Raw genomic sequence first — 21,086 nt, 5'->3', positions numbered from 1 at the left:
TGAGTAGAGTCCTGGCTGATGAGTTAGTATTAGTCATTTCCTGAAAGGATAGTATCACACTGTTCTAACTTGCAATTCTCTGATTACTAAGAAGAGAGAACATCATTTTTGTGAGTTTATTGGTCTTAAATATTTTGTTTTCCGTGAGTTGCTTGCTCATATCCTTTGCCCATTTTTTTCAAATCCTAGAGGTTTATTAGACTATTTATGAATGCCCATTTTTAAAATGGGGTTGTATGCCTTTTTATTACTATTAATTTGTAGTACTTTACAGATTCCAATTCTAATGGTTAGTTACATATATTTCAAATATTTCCTCCTCTTTTTCATTTCTATTTTAACTTTGTTTACTTATTTTTTATCATGCAGAAGTTCTTAGTGTTTATTCACACCTGTATTATCAATCTACTCTATCCTGACTTTTGTTTTTGGTGTGTTTAAGAGGCTTGTAATACCCCAAGGTCATAAATATACTCTATCATTCCTTTTAATATTTTCCTAGTTTTGACTTTGTTTCTGTCTTTAATCCATATGAGGCTTATTTTTGAAAATGTACTAAGGTGGGCATTTATGATGGGTGTAGCCAATTGTCCTGATGCCATTTACTTTAAAAGTCTGTCCTTTCCCTAGTTTTCATATTCCACCTTTATCATATGCCAAATTCCCATATCTAGAAAGGTCTGTTTCTGACATTTCTATTATGTTTCATTCATCTCTTTATCTGTTCCTTTCCTCTGTTTCAGACGGTTTGATTATTTTACTTGGATATGTTTTGATATCACATGAGGCAAATCCCCCACCTCTGTTCAGTTTCAAATCTGTCTTTACCATTCTTGTACATTTTCTCTTCGAGATGGATTTTAGAAGCTGTTTTTCTAGTTCCACGAAAACTCCTATTGGGATTGAGATTGGAATTGCTTTGAATTGATAGATTAATTACAAGAAGATTGACATCTTTTTCGAATCCATGAATACACTATCTCTATTTCTCCATTGACTTTGGCTTTTGTTAGAAACCTACTGTAAAAAGATTTTTTTTTCTAATTAACTATTTTTTTTTAAGTTGAGGTACTGGGGATTGAAACCAGGACCTCATGCATGCTAAGCATGCACTCTACCACTGAGCTATACCCTCCCCACTAATTAATTTTTATTTATATAATTGGTTCATGGTATTAGTTTCCCAGGACTGCTGTAACAAAGTACAAAAAACTGGGTGGCTTAAACCACAGAAATTTATTGTCTCACAGTTCTGGGGAATAAGCAAGTCCAAAATCAAGATGTTGGCAGGGTGATGCTCCCTCTGAATGCACTAAGAAAGGATCTGTTCCAGAACTCTCTCCTATCTTCTGGCAGCCTCAGGCCTTCCTTTGCTTATAGATGGCCAGCTTCTCCCTGTGTGTCTGTCTTCCCTCTGTACATGTCTGTCTCTGAGTCCAAATTTCCCCATTTCAAAAAGACGCCAGTAAAACTGGATTAGTGGCCTCACTTAAACTTATCTTTGTAAAGACCTTATTTCCAAATAAAGTCACATTCTGAAAAACGGGAGTTAAGACCTCAACATATCTTTTTTTGTGGGGACACAATTCAACTCATAACAATTTTCTGTTACTCTTTATAACTTTCTTCCTTCTGAATTCATTTTTACTTCTTGCTAGAGTACATTCTCTTCTAACTCTTTCAGAGAACATTCTGGATAGCAACTCTTTGAGTCTTGTTCATCTGAAAATGTTTTTATTTGATCTTCACAATCGGAAGCTCAAATTCTGGGTGCCTACTTCTTTTTCTGGCAAAGTTAGAAGATACTGGTCCTCCATCTCCCCAACGACGTCTGGGTGGCTGATGAAAAGTCTCCCATCTCCCTGATTCTCCTTCCTTCATAAGCAGCCTCATCACTGGGTGTAATTTTTCCCCAGGATCACTTACTAGCAGTGTGACCTTATGCCAGTAATTCAGTATCTCCATGTGTGTCAGTTTGCTCATCTCTAAAACGGGGATAACGGTTGTTAGGAGAAAGAAATAAGTTCTATGCAGAGTGCCTACGTCTGTACTTGGCATGCAGTAAGTGCAGGATTCAAGTTTGTCATACAAATAAAACAGCCCTTGAACAAGTCCTCAGCAAGCAGGGGCTGAAACTGTTTTCATCACGGCTGCATCATCCTGCCCCAAACCAGAAGGCGCTACTGAATCATGTGTTATATGAATGAACAAAAGAAATAGTGGAGTCCTACCACAATGGACTTCACCACTTGGTGTCTCAGTTTCCCAGTGTAACTGCTGAGGTTGTGAGAATTTAATAAGACCACAGAGATCAGTCTTGAGATGGATGGTTTATTTATTCCTTGAATAACTACATGTTGAGCACCTGTGGCAGGCACTGTGCACACAGATGCCAATAAATCAGACCACCGTCCCTGCCCTGCAAGCTGATGGTCTCATGGGGGGAGGGGGCGACAGACATAAAAACGAAACAAGAGCACTTCAGTCATATGTGCTCTGAAGATGATATATAGGGGGAGGAGCCACACAGTCACAGGAAGAGGGGCTCTAGAAATAATAGAAATGTTACCATCAACTTGATAACCACCAAGATAAATTGAGCACTTACTATGAGCTAAGTCCTCACAATAACCCTTCCCTTAGGTATCAATAGCTCATTTGACATATGAATGAGCCGAATCCCCAGATACAGAGAGAAGAACTTTGAAGATGTGTCTCTGAATCCAAGGGCAGACGGTGTTTCTAGAAGGAAGCCAGCCTGGGCTGGCTTGAGGAATGGGAATAACCAACCAAACCTGCAACTCGTGTTTTTTCCGCTAGGGGGCGACGGCGCCCCACAAGAGGATTTGGGGTGTAGGGGCGCCGGGAACTGCTCTGCCAGAACCATCCCCAGGGCAAGACGCCCCAAGAAGGCGGCAGGCAGGCCCTTTGCTTCTCCCAACCCGTTTCTCTGTCGCCGAAGTGCGGCAAAGGCCCCGCTGAGTGCGTTCGTGTAACTCTGAGCCTGAGAAAGTTGCCCTCGATTCTACATTATTATCTCCAAGTTTGATTCCTACACTAAATTCCAAACCTGAATTTTCAGATCCCGGATTCGAATCTTCCTAGCGCCTAGAGCAGCGAGTTCGAATCTAACAGCTGTCCCCAACTCTGATTCCTCGTCCATCTTCCAAACGCTCCAAATTCAAATTCCAGCCGCAACCGAAGTTCACCGGAGTCCGGACCCTGCTCCACTCCCAAACCGTCCCCTAATCACAACTTCGAGATTCCTCTGCGCCTCCGAAGAACTGGGGTGGGGATGGAGAATATGGGGAACCCCACCCCTAATTACGCCCGAGGAACTTCGGGTGGGGGCCAGATTGCCGCCAGACCGAAGATTCTGGAAGTCGGGGTGCGGCCGAGGGGCGCAGTGACCCGGCCGGCGTCCCCACCCGCCTCTAAACTTAGCCGCGGTGACGCGCGGCCCGGCGATCGCGGCGGGGCCGGGGACGCAGGGGGGCCCCAGCAGAGGGGGGGCGGCTCCGCTCGGCGAGCCTCTATTTATAGCGCCCGGAGCCCGAAATAGCGGAGCTGAACGGCCGGGATGACGCGGGAGCCGCCGGGGGCTGACTCACCGGCCCCGAACGGCGGCCCCCGGAGAGGGGCAGTGGAAGCGCCTGGCCCCGACCCCGCGCCATCCCAGGCACCTCTTCTGCTGGGACGTCCCAAGTTTGATGGATATACAGCCAAAGGGAGAATCTGCAACATGAGAAACTGGGGTTAGCTCAGAGGTGGGACTTTCCCCAGAAGAACGCAGAATTAAGAAAATAACTTTATATAAGACGGAGGGGCTGGGAAGGAGGGAGATGAACCAGACCTACACACTTACTTCTCACTACAGCAGGACTGAGGTGCGTTGGGCACAGAGAAATGGACACAATAATCTGGTCAACCATCAGGGCACAGCTGTCCTCCTCTCCGTTTGCCATGGCTCCTTGCATGCTGTTGCCACTCCCTAGAATGCCTTTCCCTGCGTCCTCAGTCTTAATAACTCATGATCCTCAGGGACCTGGTGCTAAGGGCGCTCCCTCATAAATGAAAACTCTGTGACCTGCTGGACTGGGACCCCTATGAGGGCAGGGCCAGGCCTTTCTCAGTCATCACCAGGTCACCAGCACTCCAGGCCTCTGGAGAAATTAATGGCAGGAATAAAAAAGTGTTTGGTAATAAAATAAACTGACGTTTCCCAAACTCTAATAGCAAGCGTTTATTGTATGCAACATGCCAAGGGTGATTTGGAGAGTTACCACCTATGTATCTCACCACAACCCTTGGAGGGAGGTAGTTTTAATTATTTTCCTCATCACCACCCCTGTGTTAGAGATGAAGAAACTGAGGCTCAGAGAATGTCTGAGCTCATTTTGCTCATAGTCAGAGCTGTCTCTTGAACCAGAGTTTCAGTTCGCAGGTTACTGTGATTCTCAAAGTGTAGTCCACAGAAACCTGGGCGGATCCCAAGCACTCTTTCAAGAGGGTCCCCGATGTCAAAATGATTATCACAATAAAATTAAGACCCTTACCTGCCTTTTGCACTTTCTCTCTCCTGAGTGTACATTTCAGCCTGCACAATATCATGATGACTGAGCATAGAAGCAGATGTGAAGACCCACTTGCCTTCTGTTGAGCTAGGCATTACAGTGATTTGCAAAACAATGCCCCTCTTCTCACTAAATTTTTTTTTGTCTTAGCAAATATGGTTGTTTTAAATTAAAAGGATATGATTTATGTTAACCTGAAATTGGTTCTTCAAATTATATTAAAATGAATTCATAAATATTGCATAAATTTCTGTTTTAATTACTTTTTTTCTGGGGGGAGGTGATTAGGTTTAGTTATTTTATTATTTTTAATGGAGATACTAGAAATTGAACCCAGGACCTCATGCATGCTAAGCATGCGCTCTACCACTTCAGTTATACCCTCCCCCAGCCCAGTTTTAATTTCTTAAACAGTAAATATGGATAATTCACATCAACAAAAACCCTCCAGAGTCCTCAATAATTTGTAAGAGTATAGGGGGCTCGAAGACCAAAAAGTTTAAGAATCACTGAACTAATAATCATATACACCTGGTAAGTGTTATACTAAGGACAAGAATGCAGAACATCCTTTACCTGGGATTGGGAAATGGGAGAATAGGAGAGGTTTCTCCATCAAAGGAACATTTAAGAGGAGACCTAAAGGACGACTGGGAGTCTGCTAGATAAAAGAAGAGAGAGCTTTCGAGGCAGTGGGAACAGCTTGTGCAAAGGCCCTGTGGTAATAAATTGCTAGGCCTACGTAGCTGGAACACAGGGTGAGAGGGAGAGAATGTCAAGATTGAAGGCTAGATAATCAAATGATCAGATCATGTAAGGCCCTGAAAGCCATGGTAAGTATTTTGGATTTTATTCTGAGTGGAGAAAGGATGGTAGTGGAGCCAAGGATGGAAGCAGGAAGCCCAGTGCAGAAGTGACCATAGTTGTCCAGGGTAGATCAGATGGTAGCTTGGTCTAGGGTGATGGGGAGTCAGAAGGGTCTGAGGGCTGTAACATGAACCAAAAGAGCAGAGTGGGGAAGAAGGTTGAGAATTCCGACTGAGCCCCTTAGGGTTGGAGAAAACTTTGAGACATCCCAGTGGGAATGTCAAAGAGGCAGGGGAGAACTCTGGGCTCAACTTTGAAATTTGTGGAACTAACATAGTGCTGTAGATCAATTTTAAAAAATTGAAACCTGAGAGTCACCAGCGTACATGGAGATGATATTTTTCTTAACTCCTTATCTTATTTCTTTTATAACTTCTAGTTGATGAGTATTATTAAATACTATTGGTTGACCTTCTAACAGGCAATCTGGACAAATTCTGTTTAAAATAGTTTGTGGATTCTCTTAGCTTTTCTTTAAAATGATCCAAATGGCAATTTTACATCTTACCTTCCCATCTTTACATATTGTTTAATTTTTCTTGTCTTATAGCATTTGCAAAGACTTTCAGGACTATCAAATGGCAAAGTTGATCAATTCTCATATACTCTACATCACAGCCTACTAAGGTGATTTGTTATCTCTATTTTATAGCAGGAGAAACTGAAGCACAGAGAGGTTAGTCTCTTGACTGAGGCCACACAGCATGCAAGCAAACAAACCAGGAATCCAACAAAAAAGCTTGTGTTCTCAACCACTACCTCAAAAGAAAACTCAAGAGGCATTCCATATTTTTTAATGGGCAAAAGACACTGCAAGTTTTCACAGTGACCTATGGATCTTGGATGAGTTTCTGGGGACCTGAGTTCTAATCCTGGCTCTGCCTTCTTTCTGAGCCTCAGTTTCCTCCTATGAGACAGCATCTGAAAGCCACAGAAACCCTGTCTTCCAGGTGGAAGGAGACAGGCTCCTGAACAGGCTGTATTCACTTCCTGTGGCTCCCTGAAAAACTACCACAAGTTTGATGGCTTAAAACAACAGAAGTTTGTTCTCTCATGGTTCTGGAGGCCGGAAATCCTAAATCAAGGTATCAGCAGGGCCACACTGCTTCTGAAGGTCCTAGCGGAAGATTGTTCCTTGCCTCTTCCAGCTTCTGGTGACCCCAGGTGTCCTGGGCTTCTGGCCCTATCACTCCAATCTCTGCCTCCGTCCTCACATGACCAACTCCTCTGCTATCTGTGTCCAATCTCCCTCTGCCTTTCTCTTTTAAGGACACTTGCCATTGGGTTTAGGACTCACCTGGGTAATCCAGGATGATATCATCTCAAGATCCTAAACTTAAATGCATCTGCATAGACCGTTTTTCCAACTAAGTTCCCTTTCACAGGTCTCAGGTGGGCTTAATGGATGCAAGAGGGGTGCACCATTCAACCCACTACACAGATCAAAACAGAAAAGAGAACAGGAAAATCTGTGGCAGAGTTTAGATCGGGAGTGCCCATGCCCGTTCCAGCATAGAATTTTTTTTCCTTTATTTTTCAAGCAATTTTTAATGAGATAGTTTACATTCTTTTATAGCACTAAGTCTACCTAATCTGGCATGGATTTTACAGTCATGACTCACCTCCTTTTGGACCCATCAACATTCTGAATGTTGAAGCTCTTGCCCTTAAGAACCCAGAATGGTCTATGTATCTTACATGTGGTGGTTAGAAGTTGTGTGTGTCCCCATGTTCTGAACATCTTCCACAACCAGGATGGGAAGTCTTTAAGGGGGTTTGTTTTCTTCAACTGTTAATGTGGAGTTGAGAGATCTCTTTCACAAAATGCCATATAATAATAAAAGCCAACACCTATACAGCACTTAATATGCGCCAAATCCTGTTCTAAGTGTTTAATATCAGTTCATTAATTTAATCTCCACAAAACCCTTCTGAGGTCTTGTTGGTGACTCCCCTTTTATAGAGGAATAAACTGAGGTGTAGACAGATTGAGTTGCAGTTTGGAAGCTCCAGATTTGTCGTTTGAGGCCCACAGTCTGGCTTCAGCATCCAGGTTCTTTATTTACTTATTTATTTAATGGAGGTACTGGGGATTGAACCCAGGACCTGGTGCATGCTAAGCATGTGCTCTACCAATGATCTCCACCCTCCCTACACTGTCCACAGCATCCAGGTTCTTGACTTTAAGCCACACTGTCCCCTGGAGGCACACCAACACATGTGAAGCCTGAACATGTGGCTCACATCATATTTCTCATGGACAGCGTTGATCCGTGGTATTTGCTGTCTCTCCATCTGGGAGGACGTCGGATGCTGGGGCGCCATTTGTTCTGGGGCTACTGAACTTCAGAATTCCTTGTGGTTTTCTGGAACAATCCATGTGAGAAGCACATTCAAGCAGAATGACCGATGCTCATGCCAAAATTGTGGCTTAAAGGATACTCTGAAATCCCTGCCTCCATCAGGTTGATAAAGTTTATCTGAGACTTAACCAAGAGAGATCACAGGGCCACATAGAACTTTGTGGCCACTTGGTATACGGAGTATATTTTTTATTCACAATATGTGCCTCTGTTGGGAGTGTTACAAAATAAAAACTTACAAACTGAGATACTCAGCATAAATGGCTGAGATCCAGACTGTATGAGATCATGAGTTCAAATCCTGACTCTGTCCCCTCCCTGGCTGGGATTCCTTTTCTGTGAGTCCCAGTTCTTCATCCAGAAACCGGAAGTGTTTGTTCCTGTGCCCTGAGGGTGCTGGGAGGACCCGGTGAGATCGTGCGTGCAAAAGGCCCTGCACACCGCCAGCCCCAAAGAATGAGCTACAGCAGCAACCAGGTTTCTTGAGAGGAGGGGGCCGGGCTTAGCTCAGAAAGAATCATGCTAGGTTTCTCAATGGAGGGGATGGCTGTGTTAGACCAAAGCATGGAGAAATATTCACTAGGTGGAGAAGGATGGGAAAGGTATTCAGGCAGAGGGAACAGAATGCTCCAGTCCGGAGGCAGGCCGGAGCATGATGCATTTGAAGAAAGGTCAGCTGTCCGAGTATTGTTTGAGGGCAGGGTGAATGTGCGTTGGGGAAAGCGGTGAGGAGGGGGCAAGAGGTGGGACTGAAGAAGGCAGCAGGCCACAGAAGGCCTTGTAGGTCACAGGACTAGAACACTGGGGAGCCGTAGCAGGCTCTGAGCAGGGGAGAGACCTGCAGGAGCAGGTTTGTGGTTTAGCAAGATCCTTCTAGATAGGAAGGGACAGGAAACCAGGGAAGGGTTCAGGGAAGGACAAAGTGGGGGAAAGGGACAAAGGAGGCAGCTGGACCAGAGTAGGGAGGAGGAGGAAGGAGAACACATAAAACCTTTCAAAGATAGAATGGAGATGAGTGATGGGCAGTGGGAGGTGAGGGGAGGAAGGCACCAGGATGAGGCTAAGAACTCTGGTCCATGAGACAGGGTCAGTGTGGGACCAAGCCTGAGCTGGGGACCTGGGAACAGTAGGCACAGGTGTGGGAAGAAGCTGTTGAGGTCAAGGTGAAATTCAGTAGGACATCCGGCGGGGGGGGGGATCCAAGAGGCTTCTAGACACATGGATCTAGAGTGTGGGAGGGACGGTAAGGCAGAGGCTGGGAGGCTGGTAGAGCTCAGACAGAGAATGATCCTGAGAGTGGGAGAAAGTGGAGGGTGAAGCAGGGTAAAATCACCATCAGCCAGTAATGACGGTGGAAAGTGGTCCTGCCCAGGACAGCGGCCTCGGTGTCAGGTTCTCATCCCCGTCTGCGCCTAGGGACATGAACATGAGCAGACCCAGAGCCCCTACAAGAGTGCTTGTCCAATTGTGGGGAGAGGGCAGGGGGCCCAGATGTATACAAGCAGTCCATGCCTTCACGGGGGCAGTGTGTAATGAATGGTGGGGCTTTGTGGGGGGTGTACAGTGATTCATTCGCAAGGACTGGGGGCAGTGGAAAGTATCAGGATCAGTTCCTGGTGGCAGAGGAGGTGGAGAGAGAAAGTGAATCAATTGGGAGCCTCTCAGTTTCAAACGCAAACTGGTTTAGGGAAATATCTTGGCTCACATTTTTTTCTTTCTTTTTTAATTAATTAATTATTTATTTATACTTTTTGGCTCATGTTTTTAAAAGATCAAGGAGTAAAACCAGCTTCAGTCACAGCTTGATCCAGGAGTTCAAATGATGATGTGAAATCACTGTCCCACATCTGGGTTTCACATTTCTCTGATTTTTTTCCCTCAGCAAGACCTTCTTTCAGGTGGCAAAGATGGCCCCAGCAGCTCTAGGCTCACATTCCATCCTTTCAGCCACCCTAGAGCAAAGAAAGGTCTCCTGTCCAATGGTTCCATCCCTTGTTGGCCCAACTGGGTCACATGCTCACCTCTCAACCAATCACTGTAGTCAAAGGACAGACCAATTAGAATGCTCTGATTAGCTGGGCCTGGGGCATGTGCCCTTCCCCAGAAAGGGAGGATGGGGTAAGCCCCAAGACAACCAGGTGAACTGAATGGGGGAAGGGGTGGTTTCCCAACGAACAAGCAGAAGGCTGCCAAAGCTGTAGATGTCCATGTGGCTGGGAGAAAAGGGAGATAGGAAAATAGATTTTCTCATCTGTTAATGGGGTATGGGGATAATTACCTCACTTCTGAGAGTTAGGGTGAGGATTTCATGAATTAATGCAGGAGAGGCATTTAGTAGACTTCTCAGCAAAGAGTAGGCACAGGACAAAAGGTAGCTATTATTTAAAAACTAGTAATCACCTGCTACTGATGATGATGAATGGTATCTATATGCCAGGAGGTAATGAGCTCCCAGGCTCAGGAGGACACCAAACTGGAGCTCAACAGTTACGCAAAGCTCATGCAGTCTACATTCTACAAGCTCAGTCTCCAACTGGTTCTTCTCCAGGCTTCTGTCTCCAGATCTATGTAACAGGATGAGAGGACTGCATGAGACCAGAAGGTCGTTTTAGATGCCCCTTCTCATCATTCAGGCTGCACTTAATGGCACACATGAGGCCCTTGATAAATACTTGTTGAATGACTAGATAAATACTACTTAGAAAAGCAAAAAGTGCCTAGTTTTCTGATAGGTGGTGAGTTCTCCACTAAGGGAGGTGTTCAAGCTTAAATTGAACGAATGTAACTTGCAATTCATGATGCAACACCCCCAACCCAGTTCCTCTCACGGCCTCAGTTTCGTCATTTATAAAATAGGTGTGTGGCAGGGGGTGGGGGGGGGACGACTCCTGGACCAGTCCCTGCCTGAGATCCCCGCGGGGGCCACCAGGGGGCGCGGCGCCTCTGCCCAAAAGTAGGCCTTCAGCCGCTTGCTCCCCGGTGGATGCGTCCCGACGGTCCTGGAATATTCTGAGCGCCGCTGGCTGTCGGGCGCCCAGGAACCCAAGAGGCTTGTGCAGATTGGGCGGGGGATGTCCGGAGCCCGCGCTCCTCACCGTGCAGAGGGGCGGGCGGGAAGGAGGTGACTCAGGCGCGCGCCCCCGGCGCCCAGTTCTCGCGAGGGAGCGCGCACGGCCTCGGGAACCCGCGCGGTACCGCGTCCATTTTTACCCGAGCGCCGCTAAAAATAGTCCCCGTGCTCTGAGCAGAGCCCGAAATAGCGGCCCCCAGATAAGGCAGAACGACTCAGCGCTTCCGGGGAGCGGAAAGGGAGGCAGCGGCGGGCAGGGGGATGGGGCTGGGCTCAGCTGGGCCTCACGGCGCTATCCTGGCCGGACGAGCGACCCCCGCCGTCCCCGCACTGCCCCAACTGTGACCCCAGCCCGCATCCCCCACCCCCAACCTGTTACCAGCCTCGAATCGGCACCTTTTATCCCCTCCATCCCCCAAATTCCCTGTCTCCTCCACCCCATGCTCAGCTTTCCCTTCATCCTTCATCCCCTTCCCCCTTCCCTATTCTAATCTTCATTCTTAGCCCAGCCGTACCGCCTCTCCATGTCCTCAGCTGGTATTCATCCCCACCCCTCAACCTACCCATCCCGAAGCCCTGTCCCTATTCTCCCTCCCCATCCGCAGCACCAATCTTGTGTCTTTCCGAATCTCCGCGCCCCCCTCCTTCATTTCAGTCCTCAGCTCCACCTCTATTGGGGGGAGGATGGGGAGGTAACAGGAAGTCACAAGCAGAGGGTTGAGGCGGTGTGGGGAGAGGCTCCGACTTGGTTAGTTGCTGTAGTGGATGGGGTGGGCTTAGTAGTGGGTCTCGACTATTTTCAGGGGCTCATCCTGTTTCGAGGGTCAGGGATTCAGGCTGGTGCCAGGGTTGGGGCTCAGGCTGGGGACAGATGCAGGTCTGCCATCACTAAGGTTGAGGTCTCTGTGTCAGCAGAGTCAGGGCTCAGCCTGGCACCCACTGTTTTGTTCACCAAACCCAAGTCTACTATGATTCTTTCCTCTCTATCCAGTCAGTGATTGGGCACAATGGCTCCAGGCAGTGGGCCCAACTAGAACCCTGCTCCCTCTGGGCCTCTGTCTCCCCTTGGCACCTGGACCCTCTAAGGTACCTTCCCATTCTGATATCTCTGACTCTTCAGTGCCTACTCCAAGAATCAGCCTCAAAGATCTTACACCACGTTTTCCTGAGGTTCAAAGTCTGCATCTTTCTAGCCCCTGAAATATCACAGGAGTGTGGCCCCAGGGAGCAGAAGGTAGTAGACAGATGTTGCTTTAGTGAAAATTCAGGCAGAGCTGTTTGGCTGTGGATGGAAGGCAGCCTCAAGTGATGGTGGTAACATCCCTGTCCCTAATGGACAACAAGCTTTAGCCATGTGTCCAGTTGTTATGTTGTCTGGATGGGGCTCAGCCACCAGGCAGAGGGAGCAAGCTGGAAGATCCTTTAGGATAAGAAAAATCATGCAGTTAGATCCAGGAATTAGGAGACTGGAAAAATCAGCAAGGACCAGATAGAACTGGGCCCCACGGGCCATAGTGAGGAAACTGAACTATTTCCATCAAGGGCTCTGAGGAGCCATGGCAGGTTCTGAGCAGGGGAGGGACAGAGGCAGATTTGTGCTTTAGTAAGAACTTTCTGACTGCTTCCTGGAGGTAGATTGAGGAAGGGAGGGGGAGAGGAGGGGCCTGGACCTAGGGAGGTGAGGGAGGAGGGGAAAAAGGAGAGAAAAGATTTGAGGGCAGTGAGGAGGTGAGAAGGACCAGATCTGGTGGCTAAGAGGCTGTGAGGGGAAGGAGGCACTCAAGATGAGGCCCAGGTCTCCACCCAGGGGCAGGGTGGATGGTGGGGTCATTCCTGATATGAGGCCCAAGAGGAGGATGAACAGGTGTGGGTAGAGGATGCCCAGATAAGTTTCAAAGTCAGTCCAGAGGTGGTAATTTTTTAATAGTTTTTAAAAGATTTTTTTCAAAACTTGGTGAACATGTATTGGCAAATACAAAAAAGTATACCTTGACAAAGTAAATTTCCCTCCTCCCTCTGATCCCCACTTCTGTTAACTACTTGTGTACCTTGGCCAGTAGGATTCATTGAGCATTCAGGATGTCCCCAGCCTATGCTAAGCCCATCACAGAAGTGGTCTTGCTCAAATCACTCAGCACCTAGATGTGTGGGCCGGTCACCATTGCTGTACCCATTTTAGAGAAGTGAAAACTGAGGCTTGGAGAGGGGCAGGGATATGCCTTTTCAAGAGCCTGGCTTTGAAGGATTTTCAAAATTGAAGGCATGGGGGCAGGTGAGGTCAGAAAGGGAAAAGTCCAAAGGGCCAGGATCTAGAGCCCAGGGAACTGGAGGTGGGTGGCAGGGAGTTCATGGAGGCTGCCTGGAGGAGGAGTGAAGGAAGCTAGGAAGGTACCTTCCAGAGCCTTCTGATGAAGGGTTTAGATGGAAGTAAGTCACTCCCTTGGTGGGGGCTGAGGTACCTCTGGCAGCAGGGCAGTGCCCCCTCCTCAGGCCCCGTAAGTGTGTTCATAGGAGACCAAGGCCACTGGATGACATCTCAGGGACACGGTGATGGCACAGCCGGCTGTTATGACGTCTGAGTGATTCGCCAACTCCCTATTAGGACCAGCATCTCTAGTCATGCCCTGTTGGGGGGATGAGGCTAGGAGGAAGTGACAGGCCATGAGGGTGGGGGCGACAGGGATGCAGTCATTCAGAGACCAGGGACTCACAAGCTGAGAGATGCGTTCTGTCCCCTGCCCTAGGGAAGAGTCTCCCAGAGGTTGGGTGAGGGGATCCATGATTTGAGGCTCTAATTTCAGTGAGGTTTGGGTGGGGTGGAGTCAGTCTGGGCTCAGAATCAGGTCAGCCCAGGGGCTGCTGAGATCAGAGGCTTTTGTTTTGTTTGCTGCTTTGTCCCCATCACCTGAGACAGTAACTGGCACACTGTAGGGTCCCAATACATCTTTGCTGAATGACTGAATCAAACGAAAAGTGTCAGCACTCTCTGGGACTCAGTTTACCTTTTTGCTAGCAGCCGTGGCCATCCGGCTGTCTCAGCAGATGGCGTTGCAAGGGATACCCTTCCCAACCCAGGGTCTCAGATCTTAGTCCTCGGCTTCCCATTTGGGGTCGGGGTGAGTAAGAAAATGAGTTCGCGCCTCTGGTGGACTCCGCCTACGTGTGATGTCACAAGCCGCTCGGGATACCGACCCATGTCCCTCCCTTGGGATGGGGCGTGGAGAGGAACCCGGGAGTCCTAACTTCCGCCCCTCTCCCGGGCCGGCAGTGTTACATAACCCCGACGTCGCGTCCACAGGGATGTCGCCGGACGTCCTGGCCAGGCTGGGGACAATGGGCGGGGAGAGGCTCTCCCGCCGGGAGCCTGGAAGTGGCAAGGGCACCCCCTCCTCTGATTCACCCCTGTTTCCGGCCGGGTTTAGCCTCCTCTTCCTCCTCAGGGATCCTTATCTCCCCCAAACTGTCTACCCTCACTTCTTGTACCCCCTAAATTTCAGCTCTACCCTCGAGCCTGCAGATGTATCTGTCCCCTACACCCTGCCTTCCCCAAACTCCCTGCCCTCACACCAGTCCCTCGTGATTTCCGAATCCCCTGAAAGTCCAGTTTCCCACGCCTTTCACTCACCCATCTTGGGGCCCCTTTCCCTGCTCCCTCAAACTACCCCCTACCTTCCTACCCAGCCCCTGCCCTCCCAATCTCCTCCCTTGTCCCCCCACCCAAGATTCTCCCACCGTCTATCTTTCCCAGACCCCTCCCCACCTCCTTCAGAGTGACCTCTAATAACTTTCTCGTCCTTAATCACAGCCCCCTCTGTCTCCCAGAAACTGCCCCAACAGCCCTACTTTATCCCCCCAAATCGGATCCCCTATTCCCTCCTGGCTCCAGACAGCCGCCAGATCCCCCCGGCCTCTCCCGGGTCCCAGGCCCCGAGCCGTCCGCGCCCCTCCCCGGCCGGCTCCCACGCCCGGCGCGGGTTCCCAGGCCGCCCCCCCGCGGTGGCCCAGAGACCCAGTTTGCGGCGGCAAAACATTGGTCTCCGGGCAACAGTCCCCGCCCGCCCCTGGGCGGCCCGCTGCGAGCCCGGCTGCGCCGGGGCTGGACTGCGCGAGGACGCGGGGCGGGCGCGCTGGGCAGCGGCCCTGGCCTCCGGAGGCCTGCGGGGCGCAGAGATCCGGGGAGACAGCAATCGCGGAAGTAGAGATTCAAGGCCCCGGAGCCAGAAACGCGGAGCTATTGGTGGAGGCTGAAGCCACAGGGAGTTGGCTGGGGCGCAGTGATAAAGAGAGACCGCGCGGCAAGGCAAACAAGGACCAGGCCCCGAAATAAACATGAGGGTAGTGAGGCTAAACACAGACAACTCGTGGGTTCGTAGGGACGCCCCTGAAGGCAGGATAATCTACCTCAGATCGTCAGGGCCTTTGCGCTTCTGTCACAGGGACTTCCCTCTCTGACTCTCGGTTTCTGTATCTGTAAAATGCATAGCACATATGGCTGTTGTGACAATAAGGCTATTGTGAGGATTCACTGAATTCACCGACCTAGAGCTTCTGGCACAATCCTGGCACACCCCATCCGTCACTCATTCATTCAACAGATATTTATCGAGCGCCCATTACCTTTCAGGCACTGTGGTAAGTGCTGGATATTCAATGCTGAACAAGACAAACATCCCTGTCCTCCTGGGAGCTTACACTTTGGAAGTGGGAAGGGAGGTGTTGGGCAATATATAAGCCAAATAAGCAAATTATATAGCACTTTGGAAAGTAGTAAGTGCCAGGGAGTTGGAGAGGGAAGGGAGAGTTGGGGTTGCCCTTTTAAATAGGGCAGTCAGAAAAGGCCTACATGAGAAGGTGATGCTTGAGCAAAGATCTGATGATGGTGAGGGAGAAGCCATGCAGTTATCTGGGCCAAGAACATCCCAGGTGCAGGGAGCAGCAAGTGCAAAGGCCTAGGGGCAGCAGAGATCAGATTCTGGAGGTGTTTGAACGTAGAACTGCAGAATTTGCTGACAGGTACCTTCACGGCAAGCCCTCAGTAGATGCTAGCCATCATGATGGCACACCATTATGTTTGGGGGTGCTCACAACATCCCCATAGAAGTCCCTGTCATCCCTATTTTACAGGCGAAGAAACTGAGGTCCCAAGAGGTCACTCAATTTGCCGAAGGACTCACAGCTCAGTCTGGCTCCAAGGACGGTACCTCTCTATTAGGTTGGCTACCCCCAAGTCCAAAACACCCTCAGGGTCTGGAGCTATACCCAAACTGATCCGTATGGGCCCCAGGAACCCTGGAGCTATATCCTCATCAGCCGCACCCAATGGGCGTAGAAAGTGGTGGCCTGATGGAGAATGCTACCTGACTGGTGTTCAGAACGTCAGTCACCCATGCTGGCCCGGGACACTGGCTTAAAGGCAGGCAGGTACATGTAAAGAGGATCCACCCAGAACCTCCCAGCCCTGCACCTGCTTCCCACAGTCAATCCCAACACCGGACCCGGCACACCCCAGTGCTGCCTGCAGCAACCTGTTTAACACAGTCACACACTGGCACGCCGATAGCAATGTGGCCCTCCACCACGGAGGTGCATTTTCAGGAGGTGTGCAGGAAATGCAGTTTCTGTCTCTATCTCTTCGTGTTTCCATGTCTCTCCATCTCTGTATCTTTTTGTCTCTGTTTCCTCTGTGTCTTGTTATCTTTGTCTCTCTCTGTCCCTATCCTGACCCCAAGCTCTGTCTCCCTGACTCCTTCACACTCAGGATCCTCTGCCTGCCATGGAAATCACTCTTGTCCCTAGCGGTGTCTCTGCAGAACCTCACCTATCATGTGACATCAGAACCTGGCACCGTGACATGTGTGTGGAGGCCTCAGGTCTGCAGCACAGAATCACTCAGGCAAGATCTCACATGTTGGAATCTCTTCCACCTCTTTCTCTGAGATTCTGATGCACAGCTTTTGGGTGTGGGACCGGGGCAATCCATTTTATAAATCTCCCCAGGTAATGGGGACCCCTGTCACATCTAATTTTGCAACAGGGAAGGGCAGAGGCCCAGTGAGCAGAGGAACCATCCCAACACCCCACAGCAGACATTGTTGAGGGGCTTGGTGCTGTCTAGAATCTGTGTAATCCTTTTGGGAACAAGTTTGGGAGTTAAAGTAAATAATAAAATAAAAGAGAGGTACAAAGACACAGAGAGAGACCCAGAAGTGGAGGGAGATTCAGAGAAAGGGGAGTGGGAGAGAGGCAGAGGAACAGAGAAAGAGAGTGACAGAAATGCACAGAGTTGGTGCAATGGAGACGGAGAGGGTTAGAAAGATGTGGAGTAAAACTGGAGACACATTAAGAGTCAGAGACTGAGAGAGACAGCCATTTAGAGGGACAGACCCCCAAGAGGGGCACATTTTCAATGAGACAGTGTACACGTGGCCCACATTTTGTAGGCTCTACTTCCTAGAAGCAGCCAGTGTCAGTTTGGCAACTGCAGGCTTACCAAGCCAGGTCCCCTCCCCAGGCCCCATATGTAGGATGCACGTTAAACACGTTTATATAACCTGCCCTCTGTGCAGAATCTAGGAGCTTTACATAACATAGCCCCGTGAGTCATGCTGCAGACATGGGGCACTGACCTGACACGCCCAACAAGAAGGGACCCTTCACCTGGGACCGTTACCTGGAAGTGACTCTGTGAGCTGTGAGAGATCACAGGTTTCACTGAGGAAAAAGCAGAGGGTCAGAGGGGGCAAGACACTTGCTCTAGGGTCAGACAGGGGGCCCAGCATGACAAGGATTCCCACCACATCTGCTGGGTTTCATAGAATTTTCACCCTGAGACACCAAGAAAGACAATGACTGCCAATGCCCTGGGATGTATTCCTTTACAGAGTGGAGGAAATAATAAAAACATCAGTAATAATACAACAGCCCCTTTGTATTGAGCACACTGTGCTGCTGTAAGTACTTTACAAACACTGTCTCATTTATCCCAAAACCCAGTGGGTGGGGACAGAACCCAGTTATCAACTAACATAATTAGACCTGTTATGTATGGAGCACTCACTATGTGCTAAGTGTTTAACAGGATTCCATACAGTCACAATTCTGGAGGTGGGTGATGTTATCAGTCCCATTTCAGGAAGGAAAGAGGCTCAGAAAAAGGAAGTCACAGGTCAAGGTCACAGAGTGGGTATTTGAATCTGGGTCTCTCTATCGGTTTATCGCTGTCACCCACTCCCCCATGGACATACGTGCCCACAAGTGGGCTCATTCACATATGCAATCAATCTAACATCTAACACTAACATCTCAAATACTTTCAAGTATCAACAGCTCTTGCCTCATAGTCTTGCTTTACTCCAGAAGGGCCTCCAGTCCCCTAAACCTCCCCGATGCCTGGGGAGCGACCCTCTCCTCTCCCTGCAGCGCCTCAGTCCTGCAGCGGTAGGAGCCGGATCCTGTAAGGTGTTCCTGCCCCTTTAAGAGAAAGAACAGTCGGCCGGCGTTGCCCGGCAGCGCCACGGCAGTTGCCAAGCAACGTCAACAAACGACTCAGCCGCCGTCTCCGCGCGCCACCCGCCCCCCCCGCCCGCGCAGACGCGGTGACGCGACGGGCTGTGGAACGCCGTCGCCTAGCAACGTAAAGGCTGTTTGTCCCAGGCCTGGCCGCGCGGCCGCACAGGGCGCAACCAGGACCGGCCCGGGCGGACAGACGGGCCGACCGGGAGCCGGGGTGGGGGGGAGGCGCTGCGGTGATGGGAGCGGGGGAGAACCGGGTCCCCAAATTGCCGGTTTCCCTTTAGACAGCCGCCGTCTGCTTGTCACCCGCTCCTTCTGTCTGACCTGGGACCGCCTCCGCTGGGTATCTGTCCGTCTGCGCCCCCTCCTCCCCGGCATGTCTGTCTGTCCAGCGTCTCCTGCGCCGCAGCTGTCTCATACTCCCCCAAACAATAACAACTAAAATAGACTCAAGCACACTCCTCTGGTGTGCTGCTTTTGCCTTAGACTCCCGTGTGCACTGTTGCTTTTGGGGTCCCAACCAGCGGAGACAGACGCACGGTGAACAACCTGTGTGCACACATATATACACTCGAGCCACAGCCCGAGAGCTCCCTCCCGTTCCTTTCCCCGCGCCCCTTGGGTTCTCTTGCCTGTCTTTCTTGAGCCTCTTTCAGCCCGAGGTCCTTCCATCCTGTGTCCGTCTGGGAAACTGTCCACAGCTGGGAGGTTTTAATCACTCATCCCCAACACACACCCGCAACACCCCCCATCCAGTAGCTTCATGTGACCAGGGCTGGGGCAAATCTCCAAGCAGAGAGAAGAAACTGGGTGTGTGACAGTGTGAATGGATGTGACTGTAGGTGAGTGATTCTATCGGTGACAATGTGTACATCGGGGATTTCCTGTGTGAGAGCATGCTCACGAGTGCTTCCTTCATATGTGGGAGCAACTGTCGGTCTGAGGGAGTGGTTTCCCCAGTTTGCATTTGTGTAGCTGGATGTATGGGTATTTGAACCCCGCTGACTGTGTGTCTATTTGTGTGTACTTGTGAGTCTTTGTATGTGGTCATATGTGAAACAGTAAGTGTGTAAGTACCTGTGGATGTGTACAGTTTTGCCTCTAGCTTGCATTTCTGGTTGTGTGTGTGTTATGTGTGTCACTCTGGATCTCTGTGTATGGTCATCTGTATGTAACTCTGCAGGCAACTGTGTTTGTCAGCAGATTGTCTCTCATGGTTCTTTCTGCAGTGTTTATCACAATTTTTAATTATACACTTGTTTGTTTGTTTATGTTCTGTCTCCCCCACTGGACTTCGTGACCCACGAGGGTAGGTCCCAAGGCTGTTGTGGTCATTGCTGGGTTCCCAGCACTGCCCTGCACACAGTAGGTACTCAGTAATTATTCATTGAGTAAATGAATCAGTGACTCATGAGTGTCTGTGTCAAGTGCACATGTCTGTGTAACTGTGTGAATGGTACTATGCCTCTGGGTGGCATTCTCCTATGTGTGCCTTCCAGTTTTTTGGGTCTCTTTTCCTACATACGTCTGGCTATGTAGCTCTAATTTTCCGCACCTACCACACAGTGTGACATGTAGCACAGCTTCAGTCAATATTTGTGGACTTGAACTGTATTAGCATTAGGACCTCTATGTACCTTAGTTTTATCATCTGTCTAATGGGTACAAATAATAATGATATCCACTCAGGGGACTGTGGTGGGTAGTAAATGAGTTCATACAGAGAACTCTTAGAAAGTGCATGGTACAGAATAAACTTTTACAAAACACCACTTTGGACTGTCAGCAGTACTGTTACCTCCTCTTTGTGTGTCCCTGTATGCATGTGTCCAGAATCTGAATCACAGACTCAGGCATTAGCTGTGTGATTCTGAGCTAGTGGGTCCCACAATACTTCCGAGTGTCAATTTCCTTCCTACAAAATGAGCATGATAACAGGCCTAATACAGGGATGGTTGTGATCAAATGAAGCCGAGTCTGTAAGTCTTGACCCTGGTGTAAGTTCCCAGGGAGCGCTCAGTGTCTGCAAGGCCCAATCACGATCATGACTGTGAAGCTCAGGAAAGGCAGTGGCAGGGTGGAGTTTGGGGGTGGGGAGATTAAAGGTTCAAATCATTCAGTGGGACTGAGAATGAGGAAAGTTGAAGAGGGACGAAAAAGCACCTGCTGCAGCAGGTTGGCTGAAGGTCAGGGTCCTGGAAGGACATCCTCCAAGGGACTGTTTGGAGGTTTACAATGAAAAGAAGCTGGAACTGTTAGGAGGGCTGTTGGAGGAACAGAAATCAGCCTGAGTCTTGCAGGCTGGTGGAATTTGGGGAGGGGTAACAACAGCAATAACAATATTGTACAGTGTTCAGGCTCTGATAGGGGGTGGGTGAGGAATTTCTGTCTTGTCCTCAGCTCTGTCCCCAGTGCCTAGAGAGCCTGACACAGGCGAGCTGCTGGGAAAATGTGTCTGAATGGCTGACTGGATGAATAAATGAATGAATGAACTTCATCCCACTTACGGATCTCCAGGGAAGGTGGGGAGGGCCGGGTGGGCTGCCAGGGCTGGCCTGGGGCCTTAGCCTCTGGGACCTGCCTCGTGCCTGTCCCCTGGGCCATTGTTCCCACAGCTCAGGGCTGCAGAGGGCGTGGAGGGGGCCGGGAAGGGAGCGTCAGGCTGCCGGCCGCCTGCCCGCCCTGGATAGGTGCCCGGAG

General features: G+C 49.6%; 1 long non-coding RNA gene across 1 annotated transcript; it reads left to right on the top strand.

Moving 5' to 3' along the window:
- The first annotated feature begins 16,015 nt into the window (after positions 1–16,015).
- On the top strand, positions 16,016–18,873 carry LOC140698052 (uncharacterized). Its single transcript, XR_012075455.1, has 2 exons — positions 16,016–16,086; positions 18,671–18,873. It is a non-coding gene; the product is annotated as an uncharacterized lncRNA (long non-coding RNA).
- The last annotated feature ends 2,213 nt before the right edge of the window (positions 18,874–21,086 follow it).

The sequence above is a fragment of the Vicugna pacos genome, chromosome 9 (assembly GCF_048564905.1).
Source record: "Vicugna pacos chromosome 9, VicPac4, whole genome shotgun sequence".
In the NCBI taxonomy this organism is placed as follows: Eukaryota; Metazoa; Chordata; class Mammalia; order Artiodactyla; family Camelidae; genus Vicugna; species Vicugna pacos.
This window is presented reverse-complemented; position numbering and strand designations above follow the sequence as displayed.